The following is a 25,794-nucleotide window of genomic DNA, read 5'->3' as shown; positions in this document are numbered from 1 at the left end:
CTTTGAACAGCCTTGACATAACTGGCTATCTTTTGAAACGAAAACAAAAGTTGCTGGAAAAGCTCAGCAGTTCTGGCAGCAGCTGTGAAGAGAAATCAGAGTTAACATTTCAGTGGTTCTGAGGAAAGGTCACCAGACCTGAATCGTTAACTCTAATTTCTCTCCACAGATGCTGCCAGACCTGCTGAACTTTTCCAGAAACATCTATTTTTGTTTCTGATTTACAGCATCCATAGTTCTGTCAGTTTTTAGTTGGCTGTCTTTTGATGTGTTCCCTGTCAGTTGTAACCAATAGAATTTCTTTGGCAATTTGAATAAGGCTGAGGTCACCAACACCTGCTTGATTGTGAAGAACGCATACATCTACTTTCCTACACCATTTGTGTTGAGGAGTTGCTTGTAGCTTACTTTAAACTTGAGTTCTACATCTCCTAAACTATGTAGTTTCACCTCTGTAGGCCGTAATCCCCTTTGTTTCTTCACCTGTGATATGTGACCAAATATATAGTGACAGTAATTATTGACATAATTGTTTCTTGCCAAAACCAATTGGATGGATCAACAACTCCCCTAGGAATGCATTGGATGTCTGTTGTAATGCTGGTTGCTCTACCTCAATAACATTTTTGCCTGAGTGGCAACTTGAATTCCTCAGCTCTGTAACTATGCGCATGTGCACATCCTCTGGAAAAGACTCATTGTTTTACAGAGTAACATACTTTCTTAATAGTTGGGTACTGCTTGTGAGTCCTGCTTATTCCATAGTCCAGATGTAGACTGTAACCTTCAGAAATGACTGGTATACCAGCTCCATAAAGCTTCTCTCTCCCACTCACATCTATGCTTCTCTTACCAGGTCTGAGGTGCTTTCTTCCTTAACTGTAGGGCCTTCCTTTGGGAATTTTCTTTCATTCACTCACAGGACATTGGTGTCGCTGGCTGGCCAACCTTTATTGTTCGGCTCTATTTGCCTGGGAGAAGGTGGGGCCTTCTCCAACTGCTGCAGTCCACGCGCTGTAGGTTATCCCAGAATTCCATTAGAGATGCAATTTCAGGATTATGACCCAGAGACAGTGAAGGAACAACCATATACTTCCAAGTAGCTTGGAAAGGAACTTGCAGGGGGTGGTGTTCCCATGTATCTGCTGCTCTTATCCTTCTAGATGGAAGTGGTTGTGGATTCAGAAGGCGCTGTCAGGATTGTTGGTAAATTTCTGCGGAGTATCTTGTAAGTAGAACACACTGCTGCTACTGACCGTCTGTGGTGGAGGGATTAGATCCTTGTGGATGTGGTGCAAGTCAAGTGGGCTGCTTTGTTCTGGATGGTGTCAAGCTTCTTGAGTGTTGTTGGAGCTGCATCTATCCAGGTAAGTGGGGAGTATTCAATCACACTCCTGACTTGTGCCTTGTAGATGGTGGGCAGGCTTTGGGGGTCAGGAAGTGAGTTACTCGCCACAATATTCCTAGCCTCTGACCTGCTCTAGGCACTGTGCTTATATGGTGAGGCCAGCTGAGCTTCTCAACATTGGTAGCCCCAAGGATATTTATAGTGGGGTTCAGTGATGATAACACTATTGAAAGTCAAGGGGCAGTGGTTAGATTGTCTCTAATTGGAGATGGTCATTGCCTGGCATTTGTCTGGTCTGAATGTTATTTGCGACTTGCATTCGAACCTGGACTGCTTCAGTATCTGAGGAGTTGCGAATGGTGCTGAACATTGTGCAATCATTTGTGAACATCCCCATTTCTGACCTTATGAATAAGGGAAGGTCATTGATGAAGCAGCTGAAGATGGTTGGACTTAGGGCATTACCCTGAGGACATCCTGCAGAGATGTCCTGGAGCTGAGATGACTGACCTCGAACAATCACAATTATCTTCCAATGACTCCAACCAGTGGACAGTTTGCCCGCAATATCCATTAATTCCATTTTGCGAGGGGTCCTTGATGCCACACTCAGTCAAATGCAGGATCTTGGTGTCAAAGGCTATCATTCTCACCTCACCACTGGAATTCAACTCTTTAGTCCATTTTTGAACTATGGTTGTAATGAGGTCAGGAGCTGAATAGCCCTGTTAGAACATGAACTGGGCATCACCAAGCAGGTTAATGATAGTACTGTTAATGACCCCTGTTAATGACTCTCTTTGCTGATGTTTGAAAGTTGACTGTTGGGTGGTAATTGACCTGTTTCGATTTGTCCAGTTTTTTGTGTACAAGATATAAATGGACAATTTTTCACATTGTCGTGGAGATGCCAGTGTTGTAACTGTGCTGGAAAATCTTGCCGAAAGGAGCAGCAAGTTCTGGAGCACAAGTCTTCAGTGTCATTGCTGGAATGTTTTCAGATAGCTGAGATCTCCTCACAATTGTTTCTCAATTTCCCTCTGACTAATAGGGGGTCTATAATACAGTCCCAATAAGGAGATCATCCCTTTCTTATTTCTCCGTTCCACCCAAATAACTTCCCTGGATGTATTTCCAGGAATACCCTCCCTCAGCACAGCTGTAATGCTTTCCCTTATCAAAAACGCCATCCCTCCTCCTCTCTTGCCTCCCTTTCTATCCTTCCTGTAGCATTTGTATCCTGGAACATTAAGCTGCCAGTCCTGCCCATCCCTGAGCCATGTTTCTGTAGTTGCTATGATATTCCAGTCCCATGTCCCTAACCATGTCCTGAGTTCATCTGCCTTCCCTGTTAGGCCCCTTGCATTGAAATAAATGCAGTTTAATTTATTAGTCCTACCTTGTCCCTGCCTGCCCTGACTGATTGACTCACTTCTGTTCTCAGCTGTACCAGTCTCAGATTGACCTCTTTCCTCACTATCTCCCTAGGTCCCATCCCCCACCTTACTAGTTTAAATCCTCCCGAGCAGCTCGAGCAAATCTCCCTGCCAGTGTATTAATCCCTTCCAATTCAGGTGCAATCTGTCCTTCTTGTACAGATCACTTCTACCCCAGAAGATGATTTAAAAATGTGAATCTTTTCTCATACACCAGCTCCTCAGCCATACATTCATCTGTTCTATCCTTCTACTCCTACCCTCACTAGCTCGTGGAACCAGGAGTAATCCAGATACTACTACTCTCGAGGATCTCCTTTTCAAATTTCTTCCGAACTCTCTATATTCTATTTTAGAATCTCATCCTTTTCCCATCCTATGTCATTGGTTCCAATGTGTACAATGACCTCCTGCTGGGCCCTCTCCCCCGTGAGAACATTCCACACTCTCTCTGAGACCTCCTTCATCCTGGCACCAGGGAGACAACACACCATTCTGATTTTTCGCTGCTGGCCACAGAAACGTCTATCTGTGCCTCGGACTAGAGAGCCCCCTAATACAAGTGTTTCCAAGAGTCCTCTTGGAACCCGATGAATCCCTCATTACATTAGAGCCCATCTCAATACCAGAAACTTGGCTGTTCATGCTACATTCCTCTGAGAATCCAACACCCCCGAAAACAGCATACTTGTTTGAAATGGGGATAGCCACAGAAGACTCCTGCACTGTCTTGAAACAATTAAAAGTGGATAAATCCCCAGAACCTGATCAGGTGTACCCGAGAACTCTGTGGGAAGCTAGAGAAGTGATTGCTGGGCCTCTTGCTGAAATATTTGTATCATCAATAGTCACAGGTGAGGTGCCGGAAGACTGGAGGTTGGCAAATGTGGTGCCACTGTTTAAGAAGGGCGGTAAAGACAAGCCAGGGAACTATAGACTGGTGAGCCTGACTTCAATGGTGGGCAAGTTGTTGGAGGGAATGCTGAGGGACAGAACATACATGTATTTGGAAAGGCAAGGACTGATTCGGGATAGTCAACGTGGTTTTGTGCGTGGGAAATCATGTCTCACAAACTTGATTGAGTTTTTTGAAGAAGTAACAAAGAAGATTGATGAGGGCAGAGCAGTAGATGTGATCTATATGGATTTCAGTCAGGCGTTCGACAAGGTTCCCTATGGGAGACTGATTAGCAAGGTTAGATCTCATGGAATACAGGGAGAACTAGCCATTTGGATACAAAACTGGCTCAAAGGTAGAAGACAGAGGGTGGTGGTGGAGAGTTGTTTTTCAGACTGAAGGCCTGTGACTAGTGGAGTGCCACAAGGATCGGTGCTGGGTCCTCTACTTTTTGTTTTTTACATAAATGATTTGGATGCCAGCATAAGAGGTACAGTTAGTAAGTTTGCAGATGACACCAAAATTGGAGGTGTAGTGGACAGCGAAAAGGGTTACCTCAGATTACAACAGGATCTGGACCAGATGGGCCAATGGGCTGAGAAGTGGCAGATGGAGTTTAATTCAGATAAATGTGAGGTGCTGCATTTTGGGAAAGCAAATCTTAGCAGGACTTACACACTTAATGGTAAGGTCCTAGGGAGTGTTTCTGAATAAAGAGACCTTGGAGTGCAGGTTCATAGCTCCTTGAAAGTGGAGGCACAGGTAGATAGGATAGTGAAGAAGGCGTTTGGTATGCTTTCCTTTATTGGTCAGAGTATTGAGTACAGGAGTTGGGAGGTCATGTTGCGGCTGTACAGGACATTGGTTAGGCCTCTATTGGAATATTGTGTGCAATTCTGGTCTCCTTCCTATCGGAAAGATGTTGTGAAACTTGAAAGGGTTCAGAAAAGATTTACAAGGTTGTTGCCAGGGTTGGAGGATGTGAGCTACAGGGAGAGGCTGAACAGGCTGGGGCTGTTTTCCCTGGAGCGTCGGAGGCTGAGAGGTGACCTTATAGAGGTTTACAAAATTATGAGGGGTATGGATAGGATAAATAGGCAAAAGGCTTTTCCCTGGGATTGGGGAGTCCAGAACTAGAGGGCATAGGTTCAGAGTGAGAGGGGAAAGATATAAAAGATATAAAAGAGACCTAAGGGGCAACTTTTTCATGCAGAGGGTGGTACGTGTATGGAATGAGCTGCCAGAGTATGTGGTGGAGGCTGGTACAATTGCAACATTTAAGAGGCATTTGGATGGGTATATGAATAGGAAGGGTTTGGAGGGATATGGGCCGGGTGCTGGCAGGTGGGACCAGATTGGGTTGGGATATCTAGTCGGCATGGATGGGTTGGACCGAAGGGTCTGTTTCCATGCTGTACATCTCTATGACTCTATGACTCTACCTCTCTTACCTTTCCTGGAGTTAAATGTTATGGATTCATGTGTTGGGCTCTTTCATCATTGAGCATTGGGATATTTGTGGAGCCTGGTCCTCCTCCAGTGAGTTGTTTAATTAGAGTTTCTAAAGGATTTACTGAGATACTGATAAGGATCTCACATTTTCCGTCTTGCCCAGGGACGTGCTGTGCCAATACTTTTATCGTTCTTGGCTCTGCTGAGATCAGCCAATGGCCTGGATAATTAAAATATAAAACAAGGGGATCTGGGCTAAACATTCACAGATCGGTGTGAATCATGGCACAGATTAACAGGACTGTACGAAAATAAAGTCAAAATTGTATGGATAAAAGCAGAGGGACATAAGTGTATGTACAACAGTGATGGACCAAATAATATACAACATTTATAAAAACAATGGCGAAAGTGCAAGGATGACTCTGGGTAACTGAAAGGTCATAACTCTCAAAAACAAAATTACATATGAACCCACAAATACAAAGTTAAAAATCACACAACACCAGGTTATGGTCCAACAGGTTTAATTGGAAGCACTAGCTTTCAAACCACCTGATGAGGAGCGGTGCTCAGAAAGCTAGTGCTTCCAATTAAACCTGTTGGACTATAACCTGGCGTTGTGTGATTTTTAACTTTGTACACCCCAGTCCAACAACGGCATCTCCAAATCATGACACAAATACAGAGTGGGGGTGGGCCACTTAGCCAGTCAGGACTGCTCTGCCATTCAATAAGCTCATGGCTGATCTGACTGTACACTTAAATCCGTACTCCTGTCCTTTCATCTCTTTGCTTAGCAAGTATGTATTTATTTCTGTTTTAAAATATTCAAGGACTTTGCTTTCAGCATCTTTTCAGGAGAGTTCCAAAAATTGATGACCCTGTGAAAGAAATAAAAATTGCCTAAGCTCTGTTTTAAATGGGCAACCCATGATTTTTAAACAATGATCCCTACTTCTAGATTCTCTGGCAGAGGGAAAATCCCTTCCACATCTATTCTGTTAAGAATTCCCAGAATCTTACATCTAATTGTTGTGGTTCTGTTCACCGAGCTGGGAATTTGTGTTGCAGACGTTTCGTCCCCTGTCTAGGTGACATCCTCAGTGCTTGGGAGCCTCCTGTGAAGCGCTTCTGTGATGTTTCCTCCGGCATTTATAGTGGTTTGTCTCTGCCGCTTCCGGTTGTCAGTTCCAGCTGTCCGCTGCAGTGGCTGGTATATTGGGTCCAGGTTGATGTGCTTATTGATTGAATCTGTGGATGAGTGCCATGCCTCTCGGAATTCCCTGGCTGTTCTCTGGTTGGCTTGTCCTATAATAGTAGTGTTGTCCCAGTCAAACTCATGTTGCTTGTCATCTGCGTGTGTGGCTACTAAGGAGAGCTGGTCGTGTCGTTTCGTGGCTTGTCTTTCCCTTAGGCATCTGTTGATGAAATTGCGGGGGTATCTGTTTTTGGCGAATACATTGTATAGGTGTTCTTCTTCCACTTTTTGCAGTTCTGGTGTACTGCAGTGAGTTGTGGCCCTTTGAATAGTGTCTTGATGCAACTCCTTTTGTGTGTGTTGGGGTGGTTGCTTTCGTAGTTCAGGACTTGGTCTGTGTGTGTGACTTTCCTGTATACCTTTGTGGTGAATTCTCCGTTCGGTGTTCTCTGTATCATCACGTCTAGGAATGGGAGTTGGTTGTCCTTTTCTTCCTCTCTAGTCAATCGGATTCCTGTGAGTGTGGCGTTGATGATCCGGTGTGTGTTCTCTATTTCTGTGTTTTTAATGCTTACAAAGGTGTCCTCCACATATCTGACCCAGAGTTTGGGATAAATTTGCGGTAAGACTGTTTGTTCTAATCTTTTCATTACCGCTTCTGTTATGAGTCCAGAGGTGGATGAGCCCATGGGTGTGCCGTTAATTTGTTCATATATTTGGTTGTTGAATGTGAAATGTGTTGTGAGGCACAGATCCAGCAGTTTGAGTATGCTGTCTTTGTTCATAGGTTCAATGTCCTGTTGTCTGTTCTGTATGTCCAGCAGGTTGGTTATTGTTTCTCTGGCTAGGGCTTTGTCGATAGAGGTGAACAGTGCCGTTATATCGAATGAGACCATGGTTTCTTCCTTGTCTATGTGTATATTTCTGATGGTGTCCAAGAATTCCTGTGTTGACTGTATAGAGTGTCTGGATCCGCTGATCAGGTGTTTCAGTTTCTGCTGCAGTTCTTTGGCCAGTTTGTGTGATGGTGTCCCTAGTAGTGATACTATGGGTCTGAGTGGGATGTCTGGTTTGTGCACACAAAAGAGGTTGCATCAAGACACTGTTCAAAAGGGCCACAACTCACTGCAGTACACCAGAACTACAAAAAGAGGAAGAAGAACACCTATACAATGTATTCGCCAAAAATGGATACCCACGCAATTTCATCAACAGGTGCCTAAGGGAAAGACAACAGAATGAGGACACACCACAACCCAAAGGACTAGCCATACTACCATACATAAGAACATTTCTGAACTGACAGCCAGACTACTGCGACCACTAGGACTCTTGGCACACAAACCAACAGCCACTCTCAGACAACAACTCACCAGGACGAAGGACCTGATACCCAGCATGAGCAAAACCAATGTAGTGTACAAAATCCCATGCAAGGACTGCACAAAACACTACATAGGACAAACAGGAAGACAGCTAATGATCCGTATCCATGAACACCAACTAGCCATGAAACGACATGACCAGCTATCCTTAGTAGCCACACACGCAGATGACAAGCAACATGAATTCGACTGGGACAATACTACTATTATAGGACAAGCCAAACAGAGAACAGCCAGGGAATTCCTAGAAGCATGGCACTCATCCACAGATTCAATCAATAAGCACATCGACCTGGACCCAAAATACCGACCACTGCAGCGGACAGCTGGAACTGACAACCGGAAGCGGCAGATTCAAATCACTATAAATGCCGGAGGAAACAACATAGAAGCGCTTCACAGGAGGCTCCCAAGCACTGAGGATGTCACCTAGACAGGGGATGAAACGTCTGCAACACAAATTCCCAGCTCGGCGAACAGAACCACAACAACGAGCACCCGAGCTACAAATCTTCTCACACACTTTGATCTTACATCTCAATCAAGTTATCTCTTATTCTTCTGCACTGAAGCAGGTGCAAGCCTAGGTGTCCAAGCTTTCCCTCATAAGTTAATCACACCAGCCTTTCCAGGTCTTAGTCTCTCTTAATTACCTTCAATGCATTTATATCCCTTTTTAAGTAAGATAGCAAATACTCTACAAAGTACACCAGAGTGATCCCACCAGTGAACTGTGTAGCATAACACCCACACTTTTGCATTCAATTCCTCTTGTGATAAATGAGAACACTCCATTAGCTTTCCTAATTATTGCCCACTAACCTTTTGTGATTCCTACACAAAGGCACACAGATAACCCTGCATCTCTCACCAGTTACATAAGATACTTTTTAAACTTGTGGAAAAAGTCAAACATTGAACAGCCTGTATCTGTTTTCTGTAGAATTGCAGTGACTTTGGGGTGACCTGATTTTGTACTTCAAAAAATTAAATATTTTCACAGCGTAGATGAATAGAAGGTGTTTGGGGGGGAGCAGGAGGGGGGAGACCAAGTTGAGGGTTAACTAATATTAAATAAACACTTTCAAATTCAAGAGGGAAGTCAAGAGAAACTTCTTAACCCAGAGATTGGTTAAAATGTGAAACCCACTACCACGTGGAGTAATTGAGCAAATAGCAGAAAGGGAAGCATCTCAGCAGTTGTAGAATACACTGATAGGATGAGCTGAAGTAAGTTAGAAGGAGGCAGTGGGGAGGAATATAACCAAATCCCATCTAACGTGTGGTATTTGCACCCATATTCACCACAATATCAGCCTGGGTCGTATGAATTACTAGCCCGGTGACATTATCATGACATCCCTGTCTACCATTGAAGCTGATAGCCTTTTCCAAGTCAGGCCTCTTCAAAGTGTGGAATAAAAGTCATACCTCATCCCCCCCCTTCCCCCACCAATCAAGGCAGATCTGGCTTTGAACTCAGTAGCTTGTTGGAAACTGTGGCTCAGCATTACACTGCAAAGGGCATTTGCCAACTTAGATTGACAAATATTCCTGGTGCAGTGTATTTGTTCCAAACAGGTTAAACATAACCACAAGTTGAGAATGTATTTCAGTTGCTGAGTTGAGGCAGACTGTGTTTTTGTCAGCTCCTGTACATTCTCCTTTAATCACTGTGGCTGGCTCCAAGTTAAAAATCACACAACACGAGGTCATAGTCCCACAGGTTTAATTGGAAGCACACTAGCTTTCTGAGCGACAGGTGGTCATGGAGGGCTCAATCCTAACACAGAATTTATAGCAAAAATTTAGTGTGATGTAACATATTATCTAGCTATCACCATTGTTAACAGCTAACCTGAGAATGCAACTTTTTAAAAAAAAGTTTTGTGATTTACACATGAAAGAAGTGAAACTATCACTGTATTCTAACAGATGAAAGGTTTAACAGACAATCAATTTTTCAATGTATAATTTCAGTTACATCACACTGTAAATTTTTGCTATAAATTCTGTGTGTTAGGATTGAGCCCTCCACTACAACCTGATGAGGGAGCGACGCTCCGAAAGCTAGTGTGCTTCCAATTAAACCTGTTGGACTATAACCTGGTGTTGTGTGATTTTTAACTTTGTACACCGCAGTCCGACACCGGCATCTCCAAATCATGGCTCCAAGTTATACGCTGTAAGGGGTTAACACTTGACAACACAGAACCAACATGTTTTGATTCCCGCCTACAATTTTGTAGATGTGAAGAGGTCAGTGGAGGAAGCACTAAATAGGAGCTCTGCTGTCCAGTCAACATGTTCAATTGGTCAAGAATCCTGTGCAACGGGATTCATAAAGCTTAGCAGCTTCAGTGAAGTGAAAAACAATATCCTACAATGCACTTTTACACTGTTATCTGTCGATTTAAGTTTCACTTAGGAATGCTATTTTCAAGACAAACATGATATTGATTTTACAGCACATGTTCTACTAGTAATGGAAAGTTGCAGTGCTTGTATGTTTTGGCATGTTGTCTCTGCTTTGGTTAACAGGTTAACAACAAACATAGCATTGATTTCAAAAACTGAATTTATTTCTTGCTGCTTTATATTTACAAATAAAATGGTCAAATCAGTTAGAGGAAATAATCCTGTGTATGCAAATGAAATATACATTTGATTCTTTTTCTTCAATTCATTTCCAGGATGTGGACATCACTGGCTAGGCTAGCATTATTACTCATCCCTAATTACCCAGAGGGCATTTAAGAGTCAACCACATTGCTGTGGGTCTGGCGTCACATGGAGGCCAGACTAGGTAAGGATGGCAGTTTCCTTCCTTAAAGGACATTAGTGAACCAGATGGGTTTTTTCTTTCTGACATTCAGTGACTGCTTCATGGTATTTATTCCGGATTTGTTTGGATTTAGGTCCCACCATGGTGGGATTCAAACACAGGGTGCCCCAGAACATGAGGGGCTTGGATATGGTAAACAGGCAAGGTGGCGAAAGTGAGGACTGCAGATGCTGGAGGTTAGAGCCAAGAGTGTGGTGCTGAAAAAGCACAGCAGGTCAGGCAGCAAAAATAGGCAAGGTCTTTTTCCTAGCGTGGATGAGTCCAAAACTACAGGGCATAGACTTAAGGTGAGAGGGGAAAGATATAAAAGGGACATAAGGGGCAACCTTTTCACACAGAGGGTGATGCGTGTATGGAACGAGCTGCCAGAGGAAGTGGTGGAGGCTGGTAAAATTACAGCATTTAAAATGCATCTGGATGAGTATGTGAATAGGTAGGGTTTAGAGGGATATGGGCTAAATGCTGGCAAAGGGGACTAGATTTACTTAGGATTCTGGTTGGCATGGATGACTTGGACTGAAGGATCTGTTTCCATGCTGTACAACTCTATGAGCCTATGACATAACCTTGGTCTTTGGATTAATAAAAACACCAAAGACATTTAGAACACTCAATACAATTCTGGTCGCCCTTCTACAGGAAGGATGTTGTTAAACTTGAGAGGCTGCAGAAAAGATTTAAAGGGATGTTGTTGGGATTGGAGGATTTGTGCTATAGGGAGAGGCTGAATAGGCTGGAGCTGTTTTCCCTGGAAGCGTCAAAAGCTGAGGGGTGACCTTTGAGAGGTTTGTAAAATCATGAGGGGCAAGTCTTTTCCCTGGGATGGGGAATTTGAAAACTAGAAGGCATAGATTTAAAGTGAGAGGGAAAAATTTAAAACATATCCAAGGGATAATTTTTTCACACAGAGGGTGGTGTGCGTATGGAATGAGCTGCCAGAGGAAGTGGTGGAGAAGTGTACAATTGCAGCACTTAAAAGGCATCTAGATGGGAACGTGAATAGGAAGGGTTTGGAGGGATATGGGTCAAGTGCTGGCAAGTGGGAGTAGATCAGATGAGGATGTCTGGGTAGTATGGATGAGTTGGATTGAAGGGCCTATTTCCATGTGTACAACGCTATGACTCTGTGATAGCAGATGTTAGAAATTCTGAGGAATGGTCATCGGAACCGAAATGTTAATTCTCTGCACAGGTGCTGCCAGACCTGCTGAGTTTTTCCAGCAAGTTCTATTTGTGTCTCTGGATTAATAGTCTAGTGTTAATACCACGAAACCATCACCTTCATAAACTGATTGATTCTGAAACCATCATAGAATCTAACTGCCCAAAAGTAACTGTACTAGCTCTTTGGAAGAGCTCTCTAGTTTGTCTCAAGTCCCCTCAATCCTGAAAATTTATCCTCTTCAAGTAGACATGCAGTTTGACTTCTGAAAATTATTATAGATTCTGATCCCAGCATCCTTTCAGACACTCTGTCCCAGATCTGTGTGGTGAAGCAATGTCTCCTCATTTACCCTGAACTAGTTTAGCCGATTAACTTCAACCATTAGCTTCTGATTGCTGAGCCATTGGTTTACATTATTGAGGGAGTCGCAATCTGAACGGAACCAGAAAATGGTCAATACATTTGGCAGGTCAAGCAGCAGCTGCTGTGAAAGAGGCAGTGATAAACAGGGTGGACTTTCGGGAATGGGTCAGAAATCCTGAAATAGCCATGGTGTCACCTCCGTCATGAGCATCCTGGAGGCCATCTCGTCGAAGACAGGCAGGAGGCTGGAAGAACACAGCAAGCTAGGCAACATCAGGAGGTGGAGAAGTCGACGTTTCAGGTGTAACACTGCCTGATGCTGTCTGGCTTGCTGTGTTCTTCCAGCCTCCTGCCCATCTACTTTGGATCCCAGCGTCTGCAGTTAGTTTTCGTTTCTATCCATTGGAAGATAGTAGGCAGGCTAGAGAAGTGGGGTGGGGGAGGGGGGGGGTCCATCAGGAGGGTCTGCAGTGATTTCTAGCCTCACTGAGAGAGGTAGGCACTGCTGAGACAAGCAGGAGACTGCAAGGGTACTCCACAGAATGTAGAGTCTTCCTGCACTATTTGTTAAAAAAGAATAAAACATGTACAGTCACAGCTGTCAGGATGTCATTGTGGAGGGGATATTTGCATGGCTGCTGTCTCTTTGGCAGTGGCCTACTGGTACTTTCACTGGACTACTCATCCTGTGATTCCAGGGAATGTTCTGGAGACTTAGGTTCACATCCTGTCATGTTAGATGAATTCAACCTTTAAAAATCAAAACACTTGAATTTAATGATAATCTTGAATCCCTTATAGATTGTTGGAAAATCTCACCTCATTCACTAATACTCTGTATAGGAGGAAACTGATGTCCTATCTGACTCCAGACCAACAGCAATGTGGATGACTCTGTATTGCCCCCTGAGCAATTAGGGAAGGGTAAAAAGTATTGGCCCAGCCAGCGACCCCACATCTCATGAATGAGTAAAAGAAAATCAATGGGGTGCAAGCAAGAAGGCATGTTTTTATCTCTCTTTGGCCTTGATTCTTTTGCAAATCGTTTCAAATCTATGCCCTGACAGTCTTGTTGCTTTTAAGAATGGGAACAGCTTCTCCTTATCTACTCTACCTCACCTGCTCAGGATTTTCACAACCCCATTGTTCTCAGCCTTCTTCTCTCCAACTTTCCTCATCACTGAAGTTTCTGACTCCAAGAACCTTGGCATCACCATTGCCTTTCCTCCAATTATCCCATTGACAAATTTGATTGGTTAAGGTGGGTAGCGTCTATCACATTGACCTCATCTTCAGCAAGATCGACGGGAGGTAGTTCCACAATGGGGTGGCTCAGCATGCTGCTTTGGCAACTTTGCTCCAACCCTCGCTATCCCCTCACCTCAGTGGCAAGGGAAAGCTTCGTTCCAACACTTGAAGTTCTTGAGCACTTTTCTTCCAAATTTGAAGAACCTGTCAAATAAGAGATTTGAGTTTCTGGACAAGTAGAGAGCCATGCAAAACTGGGAGGGAGGAAGGAATGAAGAGGTGGTGGGGTGGATGGGAGGAGAGATTCAATGGGATGATGTACAAGGCAAAAGAAGGTGGTAATGGAATGGACATGGGAACAAAGTGACTGGTTTGGAGGAGGTGTAAATGGAGGAGGTGTCACATCTGCTGTCCACGAAAATAGGTGCAGTAGTTATGATCTAAAGTGGGTTTACTCAATATTGAGGCTGGAAGATATCTACTTGAAAGATTGTGTGCAGTTTCTTCAGCTTGGCCTTTGAACAATTGAACATGATTTGGATGTAGGTCTGCTCTCTAGGAACGTGGCATTCCAACCAGAACTCTACCAACAAACACATCGAGTTAGACCCCATCTACCACCACCTGAGAAAAGGAACAGGAAGTGACTTCACCACAGAAAATAACATCACCATGGGAAATGACATCACCAACCCAAAGAAACCCAAACTTATAAATAGAAAGCAGGAATTTTCAGCAGTGCTTCGTCTGAGGCCCACTGAAGATGTTACTAAGTAAGGTAACGAAATGTTTGGAAATGAACCCTCCAGCTTAGCGAGCAAACCTACATCCAAACCCTCAACCTGAGCTACAAATCTTCTCAAAACTCTCTAATTGAACATGTCATTGTGCCAAGCCAGTGTCTGCTTGCAAAACAATTCCACAAACAAATTAAAGTTAAAGCAAAATACTGCAGAGGCTGAAAAAGAACAATATCAGATTCGGAATGTTAACCCTGTCTCTCTTTCCACAGATGTTGTCAAAGCTGCTGAGTTTCTTCAGTACTTTCTGTTTTTGTTCCCCAAGTTGACGATCACTGAAGCCCATTCACATTTGAATCAGAAGGGCTGAGTCAGCTTTAAGGCAAGGTTTGCTCATGCTGATCATCACTTGAGGGAAAAACCAGGCAGCAATAAATTTTCAGCATTCCTACAGCAACAAAGTAAATTTCAGTTTATTGTCACTGGACTCTGACAGATTCTTGTGAGCTTGGGTCCGCACAAGGACAATAAAGCTACAATATATCAAATTATTACTGGTTATTCCTCACAGGGTGACGCTGATTATCTTCCATGAGTCTGGGGCTGACTGAGGGCTCTTGTGGTGCAATGGTAGCGTCGTCTAGCTCGTCTGGGTTCTGGTCCCACCTGCTCTAGTGGCTGTCATAACTTCTCTGAGCAGGTTAATTTGGAGCAAACTATCTGCAGCTGATGTAGAATTTGCAGACTTGGTGGTGAGTTGGGCATTTGTTGTCATGTAGGATATCTTGTTGTCTGTGAGCAGTTTGCTCCTTGCATGCTTTAACCTTTTCTCTTTGTTTCCTTGTTGCTGGGTCTCAAAATACTGGGATCTTTCCCAAAGACTCTGCCTCCAGCAGGGGTTGGTCTCCCAGAAGATGACACCAGGAGTCCAGACTCTGGGCCTACTGCCACTAGGAGTCAAGACTCCAGGCCTATCACCGCCAGGAGTCCAGGCACCAGGCCTACCACAGCCAGGGGTCCAGGCTCCGGGCCTGCCACCACCAGGGGTCTAGGCTCTGGATCTACCACCACCAAGCATCTCGACTCTGCACTTATCATCACCAGGGATCCAGGTTCTGGGCTCACCACCACCAGGCATCTAAGCTCCCCGCCTACCCCCACCAGGAGTCCAGGCTCTGGGCCTACACCACCAGGAGTCCAGGCTCTGGACATATCACTGCCAGTGGTCCAGGTTCTGGGCCTATTGCCACCAGGGGTCTTGATCCACGCCAATGATGCTGCAGCCACTGCTCCCCCAACACCGGTCTGGCCTCAAAGTTGAAGATGAAATGAAGAAGAAAAGTAATAAAGACAAAAGATACATTAAAAAATTGATGCTGCTGGCCGGGGAGGGCATGCCCCAACGAGCCTGAACCCACCTAGCCATGCCAGCGCCATCTTTGAACGGGTGATGGAGAATGTGCTTGCAATCTGGAGCTTTTGCCATTTGCCTTCGTTCAGGCAGAAATAAACTTTGAAACAACCTCTTCTCAGGTACTGAAATATCGCGAATCAATTCAATGACTGAACAAAAATTATATCGTGTGCAGTTGGTGACTGATACTCTCTGGGTAAAGGTATAGAAGGAATTTACAAGAATGGTGCCTAGACTTTAGTGATATGACACACTGGAAAAGCTGGAGCTAAACTCTTTATAAACAAAAACAGAAATTCCCGGAAAAACTCAGCACGTGTGGCAGCATCTGTGGAGAGAAATCAGAGTTAATGTTTTGGGACCGGTAACCCTTTCTTAGTACAGAACTGTTCTGAGAGAGGGTCACCAGACCCGAAACGCTAACCGATTTCTCTTTACAAATGCTGCTAGACCTGCTGAGTTTTTTCAGAAGTTTCTGTTTTTGTTTCTGATTTACAGCATCCACAGTTCTTTTGGTTTCTGGCCTCCATAGAGTTGGATTGAGATTTGATAGGAGTGTGCAAAATCAGGAAGGATTTGCATTGATCAGCAAGAGAGAATCTGTTTCTGGTGGGAGAAGGATCATGACCAAAGAACACAGATTTAAGATAACTAACACAATAAAAGAAAACAGAATTTGCATGGCAATAAAGAATTTATGGAACATTTCTGGCCTGGAAAAAGGAGGAGGCAATGACCTTGTGGTATTATTATGAGATTATTGATCCAGAGATCCCAGTAGTGTTCTGAGGACCTGGGTTCAAATCCTACTGTGGCAGATGGTGGAATTTGAATTCAATTTTTAAAATGTCTGGAAATAGGAGTCTAATGATGACCATGAAAAACCGCAGTTGGGGGTAGAAAGACCTACTTGGTTCACTAATGCCCTTTAGGGAAGGAAACTGTTGTTCCTAAGGGGTAACGTTTTCACGCAGAGGGTGGTGCGTGTACGGAATGGGCTGCCAGAGGAAGTGGTGGAGGCTGGTACACTTGTAGCATTTCAAAGGCACCTGGATGGGTATATGAATAGGAAGGGCCTGTTTCCATGCTGTACGTCTCTATGACTCTTATCTGCTCAACTCACTTAACCACCCTCTGGGCACTTAGGAATGGGCAGGAAATGCAGGCCCAGACAGTGATGCCCACATCTGTGAATGAATAAAAGGAAAACAAAAATGTACAGCCTGAAAAGTGGAAAGTTCAATAACTCCCCTGAGTGATATTGGATAAACAATTGAAAAGGAACAAAATTGCAGGGATATGAGAAAGAGCTGGGAATTTGGACTATTTGGCGAAGTCTACCAAAGTTCATAATGGGCTGAATGGCCTTTTCCTGTACGTGCTTGAATGAAAAGAGAACTGCTGGTCACAGCCGTCAATCTTGTCAGAATCTTGATGACAGGATTGCAATGTCACTCCATTTCACATAGATTACACAGTCAAGTGAGCATGTTAGATGTTCACTGGTCTGTTGTTGAACATCCTCTATATCTTTGTTTAATGGAATCTGCAGAAATGGCCTGGGACACAAACTGTTATTTATTATTTGTCAGGATCTGTAAATTGAAGGTGAGGCTCCACTTAAATACTGCAGATACGTTGGTCTTGAAGACTTGACTGTCAAAGACCATTACTCACTCCCATCAACGAATCTCCTTGAGTCCTTAAGCATTGTCCTGTCGTTTCATTAAGATCTATTTCACTGTTTTATTTTTGCCTTAGATGCTTTTTTTCCCTCAAATTCAATTTCAGTCATTCTTATAGCTTTACTTTATCCACTGATAGAAAGACAGATTAAATTAACCCCTTTCCAAGGTATAGAATTGAAGTTTGCTTTGTTGCTGTATGAATGCTGAGGGTTCCCTTGCTGCTTTTCTTTCTCAAGTAATTATTTTCATTCTATACACAGCACCTTTCACTTTTTTGAAATTGGAGCACGAATCTGTGCCACTGTGGTTTAAACAAAATAAGTAAAATGAGATTTAAGCCTAACCCATCTAAGTAGAACCTCTTATAAATTAAATCTTGGAACAATTGTACTCTCAATAAAAATGAGGTCGATTGAGGACAACCAAAAGATTTTCATGGTAGGATCGACTGTAATAGGATGGCATGCCTATTTCATCATATTCTTTCTACTCAGAGATTACCAGACTCTTCATAATCAGATTGAGCATAGAGTCATAGAGATGTACAGCACAGAAACAGACCCTTTGGTCCAACCCGTCCATATCGATCAGATATCCTAAATTGGGGCAGCATGGTGGCTCAGTGATTAGTGCTGCTGCCTCGCTGCATCAGGGACCCAGGTTCAATTCCAGCCTGGGGTGACTCTCTGTGTGGAGTTTGCACATTCTCCCTGAGTCTGTGTGGGTTTCCTCTGGGTGCTCTGGTTTCCTCCCACCATTAGATGGATTGGCTGTACTAAAATGCCCATAGTGTTGAGAGATGTGTAGGTAAGGTACATTAGTCATCGGAAATGTCGAGTAATAGGTTAGGGAATACGTCTGAGTGGGATACTCTGAGAGTCAGTTGTTGGGCCAAATGGGCCAATTTCAAAACAATGTTCTACAATCTCCAAATATCGAAAGTACTCGCTTCATTGGATCATTCTGCACTATAGACCACAGAATCTTTGAGAAGTACCAGAAGTGGGGGGTAAAAGGGAAAACCAGGTGCCTTAGCTCTCTCTGCTTTTTGCTCCTTCTTCAACAATGTCTCCAGAGAGATCACCTTGGTAAGATAACCAGAAAACCAGGGCCAGCCCGAGACAAGAGGGGAAGCCGAAATCAATGCAGATCCTGAAACATCAGCCAATCCTCAAAGACCAAGGAACAGCATGGTCCTGCCTTATTTAACAGGTACTACCAATCCTTCAGGCAAACAGTTCAAATACAGTGGGTAGGAGCTGTGGATCAGGAGTAGTGAATCCTTGGAGTGCGTGTCAGAATACATAGTCAGTGTAGATTTAAGACAATTTGCTGAAGAGACCTGTGAAGAGATTGATTGTGTTAGTTAGAGTTTAATTAAAGTACATTGGTAAAGTCTGATGAGTATTGTTTCTCCTTGATAAAGCATTCAATAAAATTGTGTTGAACCTTCCTCTGATTCTTGTCCCCTTTATCAATCCTGCTGCATCATGCCTGAGTGAAAATAAGGTTACTGTAAACTGGTCAATGTTAGTCAGGCTATATTTACCCACCTTTCACTTGAAAACATTGTGAAGAGAGATTGGACAGATTGGGGTGGTTTTCTTTCGAGCAGCGGGGATTGAGGGGGGACATGGTTGAGATGGATAAAATGATAAGGGGCATTGACAGAGTAGACAGGAAGGAACTTCTCCCCTTGGTGGTGGGGGGGGGGGGGTAACCAATGAACAGGGAGCATTGATTTAAGGTAAGGGGCAGGAAGTTTAGTGGGGATGTAGGGAAACATTTTTTCAGCCAGAGAGTGGCGAGAACCTGGGATTCACTGCCTGTAAAGGTGGGAGAGGCAGAAACTCTCAGAACATTTAGGAAATATTTAGATGTTCACTTGTGATGCCAAGGCAAAGAACACTATGGGGCTGGAAAATGGGAATCGGATAATTAGGAGGCTGTTAACCAGATGTCTTGGATCACAGCATGTACCCAAATGGTACTTTTCAGATTCAGTTAAGTGTAGTTAAGAGAAGACTCAACAATAGCAATTTGCGTAAATATGAACATTTATTGAGTCATAATAAAAGATGGAAAAGGAAGGAAAAATAAAAAGCTGAACTATGAACATCGATTGAGTAGTAAAACAATATGGAAAAGGAAGGAAAAGAAAGTAATGAGCCTCACTCCCTCCCGTCCATCAGGGACCCCTCGATCGACGGCTGGTCTGGAGGATTAGATTGTTCTTGGCACCATTTATGATTCCAGTCTGAGGTGAAGTCCAATGACTTGGAACGAAACTCTCTCTCTTATACTGTATAACAAACAGCAAGGCACAGATGCAGAAGATAAAACTGCTTGCTAGTACAGAAACCAAGACTGGATTCACAGCACTCATTCAAGGTCAGGCAGATTGTTGAGTATCACCAACCATTAGAGCCTATCGTAGACAATCTGTTGTCTCATACAGCTTTCGAATATCATCATTAACATTTAGCCCTTGCCCCATCCTATACACCTCTGCAGACTAAATGGTCCAAAGGGGCATTTTCTGTGCTTTCAGCTCTCAGGAACAATACTGTGTCATTTGTAATCTCCCTGCTTAATTAGGACAGTGCAGGTGGATGTCAGGATGGAAGAGGGACACACAGAAGTGCTTTCTGTTACCTTGTGCCCGTATGGACTATCTCAGAGGACTGGAGCCTCTTTGGAATATCACAACCTGATGTCATCATTGGCACCACAAAGGCATTTTACCTTTTGTTTGTGGCAGACCTGAGTAAGGATGAGTTACCCGTCAGCCACAAATTGATCAATTCAGCAAAGAACACTGCCAGGTGAATGTTTCCAGTACATTGTTTCCCTGCATTGACTGGTGGCCTAACCCAAAGTGCAACTACTGGCCTGAGGAAGATTTAGAGAATTACATATTTATTCTCTGTCACCATTCTGAGTGAGGAGGGACAGGAGGGATCTCATGACTCAGTGTCTGCACTGACTTAAGTTGCCAGCCATAACACTCCCCAATCCAGAGGAGTCCTTGAATCCCTACAATGTGGGAGTAGGCCATTCAGCCCATAAACTCCATACCACCCCTCCAAAGATCATCCCACCCAGATCCACTCCGTTACCCTATCCTTGCATTTCCCATGGCTAATGCACCTAGCCTGCATATGCCTAGATATTATGGACAATTTAGCGTGGCCAATCCACCTAACCTGCACCTCTTTGGACTGTGGGAGGAAACCGGAACACCAGGCGGAAACCCACGCAGACATGGGGGAGTATGTGCAAACTCCACACAGACAGTCGCCTGAGGCTGTAATTGAACCCAGGTTCCTGGTGCTGTGGTAACCACTGAGCCACTGTGCTACCCTAGGTTGTTTCAGAGCAAACTTTATACCAGATTGAGTCAATTTAAGGATGTCCATAGTTTTGAGATCCTTGGAAAATTGCAGTTGAGATTCAGAGGCAATGTGATCAGTCATTGAGTGAATCCTGACAGTGTTGGAGAGAAAGACATCAGAGGTTCCATGCAGGGTGTGGAGACAAGAATTCATTAGCAACAAATGGGAAACTTTGATGAAGTGTCACTGATCTCAAAATGTTAATTCTGTTTTCTCTCTCCAGACGCTGCCAGACTTGCAGAGTTTCACCTGAAATTTCTTGTTTTCGTTTACCTCAGACCTCCAGCCTCTGCAGTTACTTGTTTTACTATAGTGTTGGGAGATTGTCACTCCCATCAAACACTACTGAGAGTTAAAAATATGGGAAAAGCAAGAATGTTTTGGCTTGCTTCCATCTTGGTAAAAGTCAATCTTTCGTGAGATGATAAAGAATTTTTACAATGCACCATTGCCTGATAGTCCAGAACCAGCATGTCCAATATTTTCTATTCGGAGGTTTTGAAGTATTGCTGAGACACTTCCTGAATCTATGTGGGTTAAAAATGTATGTAAAATGTATTACAAATGTATGGCCCCATCACAAATCTCAGTAACTTCCTTTAAAGAACAAGCACAAAAAAACACATACAGATGGATAACTGGCACTGGCTACAAGGGTGTGACGACTTTAAGTAATGGCATAAAATATTTCCGAAAATCTGGAAGTAGTTTGGTGAACTCATTTGGATTCCAAGTCAGGATGCAACGTGGCCTGTCACGGTGGGTACCAGGGCAGGTTAGAGGCCCTTTCATCACAGCTGAGCTTCCATCTCAGTCTCCAAGCAGAAGGAGGGTGTTAGGGACAAAGACAGGATTCCTCTTAATAGGATGTCAATCAGGCTCATTAATGAGTCAATTGATATCAATCATCCCTGAATCCGTCACAACCTATTGGTGGCTCAGGGAGTTAAGCAGAGCCACATGACGTTTCCAGTCCCTCAGTGTTAAAACCTATTCCTTTAACAAGATTATGCAGTCCTGAGGTTTTTTTTTCCCAGAGAGGTCGTAAACAACGCAGACTCTGAACAGTCTGGGTTCTTGGGTTTTAGGGCCAAGTTGATAACAGCTGACAGATATTGCCTCAGGCAGAAGACTTTCAAGTTTAAAAAAGACTTGTACAATGAAAGGTGAGTGGTCAGTTCTTCTAGCTCAGCTTTTTTCTAGATTGGTTTGGTTTTTAGCAGTAGTGTGAAAAAAAGGCTGCTGGACCCACAGAATCAGGTCTAGGCTGGTCCTTTCTCTCTGACTTCTGTCCTGTAAGACCCTGTGTTTGATTTTACCTTTTCCGCCAAGGAGTGTCTATGGGGATTGTTGCAAGTATTTGGAACAGCATCATTAAGCTGGGACAATCTGTTGGGTTTTCAGGGAGGTTATTATTCGGTATTCTGTTTTCTTTTGTTTGTGTTTCGTTCAGTAATCTTGTAAATGAATTCTGTTTTATTTAAAACTAAGTGGTTTGACCAGCAGCATCTCTCCTGGAATACCCACGTTACACCTGCTTAAAACAATTAGCAAAGTTAGGGTCTGGGCTACCTTCCTGAAATGTGTTGAGGGAGGTCTGGCCTGATCCATAACACTCAGAAAACAAGGGCAAATTTTAAAATTGGGGCATTGTCAAACTGGGAGCCAATGTAGGTCAACTAATCCATTTGTTGGTCTTTTAGAGGAGAAAATCACTCCCTGGATGTGGTGACAGGGAACAAAACCATTTCAATAACGTGCATCCAGCCACCTAATTAATATAAATAAAAACCAAAAGAAATGAAGACTGAGAGGCAAAAACAGAAATTGCTGGAAAAGCTCAGCAGATCTTGCAACATCTAGGGTCATAGAGATGTATGGCACAGAAACAGACCATTCGGTCCAACTCGTCCATGCCAACCAGATATCCCAACCCAATCAAGTCCCACCTGCCAGCACCCGGCCCATATCCCCTAAACCCTTCCTATTCATATACCCATCCAAATGCCTCTTAAATGTTGCAATTGTACCAGCCTCCACCATTTTCTCTGGCAGCTCATTCCATGCACACACCATCCTCTGAGTGAAAAGGTTGCCCCTTAAATCTCTTTTATATCTTTCCTCTCTCACCCTAAACCTATGCCCTCTAGTTCTTGACTCCCCCACTCCAGGATAAAGACCTTGTCTATTTACTCTATCCATGCCCCTCATGATTTTATAAACCTCTATAAGGTCACCCCTCAGCCTCCAAGTTCCAGGGAAAACAGCCCCAGCCTATTCAACCTCTCCCAATAGCTCAAATTCTCCAACCCTGGCAACATCCTTGTAAATCTTATCTGAACCCTTTCAAGTTTCACAACATCCTTCCAATAGGAAGGAGACCAGAATTGCACACAATATTCCAAAAGCGGCCTAACCAATGTCCTGTACAGCCGCAACATGACCTCCCAACTCCTGTACTCAATACTCTGACCAATAAAGGAAAGCATATCAAATGCCTTCTTCACTATCCTATCTATCTGACTCCACTTTCAAGGAGCTACGAACCTGCACTCCACGGTCTCTTTGTTCAGTAACACTCCCTATGACCCTACCACTAAGTGTATAAGTCCTGCTAAGATTTGCTTTCCCAAAATGCAGCACCTCACATTTATCTAAATTAAACTCCATTTGCCACTTCTCAGTCCATTGGCCCATCAAGATCCCAATGCAATCTGAGGTAACTTCCTTCACTGTCACTATACCACGAATTTTGGTGTCATCAGGAAACTTACTAACTATACCTCTTATGCTCACATCCAAATCATTTATATAAATGATGAAAAGTAGAGGACCCAGCACCGATCCTTGTGGCACTCCACTGGTCACAGGCCTCCAGTCTGAAAAACAACCCTTCCCACCACCCTCTGTCTTCTACCTTTGAGCCAGTTCTGTATCCAAATGGCTAGTTCTCCCTGTATTCCATGAGATCTAACCTTGTTAATCAGTCTCCCATGGAAATCAGAGTTAACATTTCCTTTGATCTCAAATGATAAAAATGACAAATAAATAAATAAATAATAAAAAATATCATTTTGACTGTATTAGTTGGTTTGAAGTGAAGCAAACCCTCAGCTGTACTTTCGGATCCACAATTTTCTGGTTGAGAATGCAGTTCTGTAACCCTTAGACAATTGGGACATATTGCACAGAATTAAATTTCCTTTGAGAATCTGCGATTTTAACGAACTCGAAACGTAACTCCGACAAAAGGGTCTGTTTCCATGCTGTACATCTCTATGATTCCATGAAATATTTCCTTTCATAAAGCCAGGGCATTATGTTGCTTGTACCTTCTGTTCAAAAAATGTTTTTCTTGAAGAACTTGTAGAAGTTTTCATAAATTGCACAGTGAGATAATAGGCAGACCTAGTTTCAAGGGACAAAATCAGATTCCATTACAACAATGATGAAGCAGTGAGAGTGATTCTATTTCCCAAAACTGAAACAAAAAGAGAGAGTGAAATGGCACATATTTCATCCAAACTGTCAAAGTGTTCATGAACAAGGAGACAATATTCTTATATATTGCCAATGTGAAAAGACGTAATGTAATTGAACCACCACTCGGCAGACAGAGAGAATAATAAGTATTTGTCAAGTAATTCTTTATTAACTCTTATTTAACCTTTCTGGTGTTGTAAGGATAAGTTTACATTATGATCATACTTTTTAAAAATTCTTTCTGGGAATTTGGTTATGTCTGGTGGGGCCAGCATTTAGTCCCATCTCTAATTGACTTTGAGAAGGTGGTGGTGAGCTACCTTATTGAACCATTACATTCCATTTGCTATAGGTAGGCCCAGAATGACATGAGGGAGGGAATTCGAGGATTTTGATCCAGCCATAATGAAGGAATGGTAATGTGCTTCCAAGCCAGGATATTGAGTGGGTTGGACAGGAATTTGCAGGGCATGGTGTTACCATATAGCTGCTGCCTTTGAGTTCTGGGTGGAAATGATTGAGGATTTGGAAGGTGCTGTCAGAGGAGCCTTGTAGAGTTTCTGCAGCGCTTCTTGTAGGTAGAACACTGCTACTACTGTGGAGGTGGTGGACAGGGTAGATGCTTGTAGTTTTGATGCTAATTGAGCAGGCTGCTTTGTCCTGGATCGTCTCAAGCGTTTTGAATGTTGTTGAAGATGGACTCATCCAGAAGAGTGGGCAATATTCCATCACACTCTGAACGTGTGCCTTTTAGAAGATGGACAGACTTTGAGGAGTCAGGAGGTGAGTTGCTCACTGCAGGATTCCTAATCTCTGACATGTGCTTATAGCCATTGTGTTTACATGGTTAGTCTAGTTTAGTTTCTGGTCCATTGTAACCCCCAGGATATTGACAGTGGGAAATTCAGTGATGGTAATACCTTTGAATTTCAAGGGACAATGGCTAGATTCTCTCTTATTGAAGATGGCCATTGTCTGTGTGGGATGAGTATTACTTGCCATTTGTCAGCCCAAGCACTAGATATCATATTGGTCTTGCTGCATTTGAACATAGATTACTTTAGTATCTGAGGAATCATGAATGGTGCTGAACCTCTGGCCTTGTGGTGGAGGCAATATCATTGATGGGACAGTTGAAGATAGCTGTGCCTCGGACTGCTAACCTGAGGAGCTCCTGCAGAGATGTCCTGGAGTTCAGATCATTGACTCCAATAGCTACAACCATTTTCCTTTGACCCCAGCCAACAGAGAGTTTTTCCTTGATTCCCATTGATCCAGTTTTGTACGGGCTCCTTGATGTCATACTCAGTCAGAAATGGCCTTGATGTCAAGGGCAGTCACTCTTACCTTGTGTGTCCCCTTCCTGTCAGGTTGCTGTGTCACTAATCTTCCCGCATTCAAGCTGAGTTGTGCCTGAGAAAGTATACTAATGCATCACAGATTGCAACAATCATCGATTATTGTAAAAAAACTTAGCCTCTGGAGAATGCATTCTGCCATCCTTACACAGACTTACACTATGGCGGTCGGTTCCTAACCATCCACCGAAATTTCACTAGTGAACTATTCAGTTCAAGGTTAAAAATCACACAACACCAGGTTATAGTCCAACAGGTCTATTTGGAAGCACTAGCTTTCAGAGCGCTGCTCCTTCATCAGGTGGTTGTGGAGCAGTGCACCCAAAGCTTGTGCTTCCAAATAAACCTGTTGGGCTATAACTTTGGTACGCCCCA

The sequence above is a fragment of the Chiloscyllium punctatum genome, chromosome 42 (genome assembly GCF_047496795.1).
Source record: "Chiloscyllium punctatum isolate Juve2018m chromosome 42, sChiPun1.3, whole genome shotgun sequence".
NCBI lineage: Eukaryota > Metazoa > Chordata > Chondrichthyes > Orectolobiformes > Hemiscylliidae > Chiloscyllium > Chiloscyllium punctatum.
The sequence above is the reverse complement of the archived record's forward strand: the minus strand, read 5'-3'. Positions refer to the sequence as shown.